At 47.6% G+C, this 4,112-nt stretch overlaps 1 non-coding gene across 1 annotated transcript; it reads right to left on the bottom strand.

The window, feature by feature from the left end:
- Positions 1–3,814: 3,814 nt before the first annotated feature.
- On the bottom strand, positions 3,815–3,896 carry TRNAS-GCU (transfer RNA serine (anticodon GCU)). Its single transcript has one exon. It is a non-coding gene; the product is annotated as a tRNA-Ser (tRNA).
- Between the last annotated feature and the right edge of the window lie 216 nt (positions 3,897–4,112).

Genomic DNA, 4,112 nt, shown 5'->3' on the forward strand with positions numbered 1-4,112 from the left:
CACAGCGATGTACGGGGCAGCAGCAGCCGCCGCTGCCCACCCCGGCGGCCCGGCGAGGACGGCACGCGCGTACTTACCCTGGGCCCCCCCGGCGGGCGCCGCTTGATGTAGAGCCGCGTCGTCGCCGGCGGCTGGTCTCGCAGGAGCGGCGTGCCGAGAAATCCCGGCCGCGTCGGTGGAGAGACGCGGCGTCGCGGTCACCATGGCAGCCGTAGCAGCGGCCGCATATGGCTCCCGAGCCAACATGGCCGCCGCGGATTGCGTCGCAGCCAACATGGCGGCCATTTCCGGTGGAGCGGTCACTGGGGCCCCCCCGGCGGGTGCAGCTTGATGTAGAGCCGCGTCGTCGCCGGCGGCTGGTCTCGCAGGAGCGGCGTGCCGAGAAATCCCGGCCGCGTCGGTGGAGAGACGCGGCGTCGCGGTCGCCATGGCAGCCGTAGCAGCGGCCGCATATGGCTCCCGAGCCAACATGGCCGCCGCGGATTGCGTCGCAGCCAACATGGCGGCCATTTCCGGTGGAGCGGTCGCTGGGAAAACTGCGGCGCTTTCAACGTTGGCAGTTGACAGTTGCTCCCGTCCCGCGTGCGGGGCGGTTGGCTGCGTCCGCGCCTCCACCTCGGCCAACCTGGCGGTCAGCTGCCCCACCGCCTGCAGGAGCTGCTGCAGCAGAGCTGCGGGGACGCTCTCCGTCTCTGGCGGCGGCGGTGAGCTGGCACTCCCCGCAGCCGACTCCTCCCGCTCCGGCCCGCTCGTCTCCACGGGAACCGTCACCGGGGTCCCGGGCTCCGGGGTCACTGCTGGAGCCTCCTCTCCGCCTTCGGCACCCTCCAAGTCATGTGCCGGTGGGTTCCTACGCCGTGCGCCCGCTTTATACATGTTGGCGACGGTGTAAACTTCTGACACCAGTTGTTGTATCGTAGACGGAGGTACTCGGAGACGGAGGTTGAGTTAGGGGCTTCCGCCAGGGTTTATTAACACTTATCACTATCCCTGGTTCCCTCTTTACCCCTTCCACTATCCCCGTTCCTCCAGTGACCCCGCTTACGTTACGGGGTCTCCCTTATATACCCTCGGAGGGGTGATGTCACGTGCACTGCCCAGCGCGTGCGACCCCACGTCCCGTGAGGTCACCGCACCTGACAGCGCACACGACGCCACCACTCTCCACTACTCCTCTACACTACTTATGTCCGTGCATTATGCAGGATTAGCAGCATCCAAGGGAGGGGATATGGGAAATGCAGGTATGTGAATTAGTGCTACTTTGCCCGTGCATTATGCAGGATTAGCAGCATCACAGGGAGGGGATAGGGATAGCATTAATAAAGGGAAGAAGTGTTAATAGTATGTAGCTGCAGTAACTAAAACCACCACGTAAACAACTAAAGTATAAATTACATAGTATCATCATTATACTAAATATACTCTACAATAAGCTGATTTACTAACGGTAAGTAATACATTACAATTCTACGTCGTAAAAAATATAATATGCTTCCATCTAAACTTTATTCTCTTACATCACACGAGTCTACACCATACTATATACTGCCATAGACAAACCCAACATTAAATTACATACTGTATTGCTATAAACCATCCATTGTAATATTACACTATGTTTATTCAACCCACCCTAATGTATATCACACTGCTGCATATACATTAGGGTGGGTAGAATAATACATAGTGTAATATTACAATGGGTTTGTCTATGGCAGTATATAGTACGGTGTAGACTCGTGTGATGTAAGAGAATAAAGTTTAGATGGAAGCATATAATATTTTTACGACGTAGAATTGTAATGTATTACTTACTGTTAGTAACTCAGCTTATTGTAGAGTATATTTAGTATAATGATGATACTATGTAGTTTATACTTTAGTTGTTTACGTGGTGGTTTTAGTTACTGCAGCTACATACTATTAACACTTCTTCCCTTTATTAATGCTACCCCTATCCCCTCCCTGTGATGCTGTTAATCCTGCATAATGCACGGGCAAAGTAGCACTAATTCACATACCTGCATTTCCCATATCCCCTCCCTTGGATGCTGCTAATCCTGCATAATGCACGGACATAAGTAGTACTAATCACATACTTGCATTTCTCATAAATATGCTAAATTCATCTTGATATGCAAATTATTTTGTCAAGGCGCCCTTTCCCCCCCCTTCCAACCCAGCTTATATATATGCTCCAAGCACGTGTGCTGTTTCATTCAGACGCTGTCGCCTCGACAGACCTGGTTTCACCTGAGGACGGCTGCTTGCGTTGTGGCTGAAACGTCGTGAGAATTATTTTATTATGTTTTATTTTTATTATTTTATTACTTCCCTTCTACGTGACTTTACTGAAAGAACCAAGAAGACGAATCCCTGCAGTCACGAAAGCTTTAAATCGAAATTTTCAGTTTCATTTATTTGGTTTCATTTATTTGGTATAGCCCTGTGAGCCATTCGGCTCTTGATTCGGGTGCAACCGTAACAAACAAAAAACAAAAACATGAACAAGAAAACATCTTGAAGTGACTATGTAACTATGTGCAAACAGAAAATCCAAGAAAAGACGGCAAAATATTGCAGAAAAAGCACCGTACACCAACGCTGTGTGCAAAAATCCCAGTAGAATGCAAGTCAAACAAAAATCACAAGACAACTTAGATTAAAGGCCATCAATCTAACTCCGTACTCCAACAAACAAACATGGCCAAACCAAAAAAAGTGCTCATCTTCTTGGTTCTTTCGGTAAAGTCACGTAGAAGGGAAGTAATAAAATAATAAAAATAAAACATAATAAAATAATTCTCACGAGGTTTCGGCTACAACGCAAGCAGCCGTCTTCAGGTGAAGAATGAAACACTGCCAAGCTTGGAGCGTATATATAAGCTGGGTTGGAGGTGGAAGAAGAGCGCCTTGACAAAATAATTTGCATATCGAGATGAATTTAGTATATTTATGGGAAATGCGTAAGAGGTGGGCGGGGGGGTTTCAAAGTCATATTATGCCCATGCATTATGCAGGATTAGCAGCATCAAAGAGAGGGGGTAGGGGGTAGCATTAACAAAGGGAGGGAATGTTAATAGTATGTAGAAGCAACGAAACATGTCAATGGGAGAGCGGTGGTAGGGGACCCGCAGCAGAGCAAATAATGCATTCCCTGTGGAGAACACAAGATACACAGTCAATGCCAGTGAGTGGACTGCGGTCTGAAAGTCACCGTAAACGTGAACAACAATCAGTTAAGATACGAAATGGTTTATTACGTCCTTCCAATGATTGCTGAGCCAGAATCCATCTTCTCGGTTGAAATTGTCTCTGTGTTTGTATATGTGGATCGCCTTATGAACGAATCTCTCATGGTAGCCAGATGGCTTGCAGAGAACCTCTGTCTTGGAGAGGTCAATATCATGTGAGCCCACTGAATTGTAACAGTGATCTGCCACGGCTGAGGTGTTTGTCCTACCGTGTTTCAGGTCTGCAAATTTAAAGAGGTGGGTTTTCAAGACAGACAACTACAGTGAGGGAAAAAAATTAACCCGTAAAAACAAAGTTTTTCACTATAAATCCTTTATATGCGTGGCGGCTAGAGTCCTCTCGTCCATTAAGCAATTGGTAATTACATATAATTTATTTTTCCTAAAAAGTGTAAAATTTAGGAAAAAATTTTTCACGGAAATTAATTGTCACGCACAACGTGCAAAATGTCAGCTCGATTGGATCACGGGAAGTGGGTAAAAAAACGACCGAAAGATTTGCACGGTCGTAAGCGCGCAAGCAAGTGAACTTAATATAAAGGATTAAAAAAAAATCGCGACGAAGGTGGGATTCGAACCCACGCGTGCAGAGCATAATGGATTAGCAGTCCATCGCCTTAACCACTCGGCCACCTCGTCTCACGCACTCATACACGCAAGTACATACAACCAGAACCAGGATGAAGACTTGCACGCACATACATACAAACAGACCCCCCCCCACACACACACACAGTCATACCATTATTTTTTCCTAAAAAGTGTACAATTTTGGATTTTTTTTCACTAAAATAAATTGTCACGCACAACGAGTCTGTGTGGAAAATGTCAGCTCGATTGGATCACGGGAAGTGG

The sequence above is a fragment of the Lethenteron reissneri genome, chromosome 51 (assembly GCF_015708825.2).
Source record: "Lethenteron reissneri isolate LAM-NWPU_2019-01 chromosome 51, ASM1570882v1, whole genome shotgun sequence".
NCBI lineage: Eukaryota > Metazoa > Chordata > Hyperoartia > Petromyzontiformes > Petromyzontidae > Lethenteron > Lethenteron reissneri.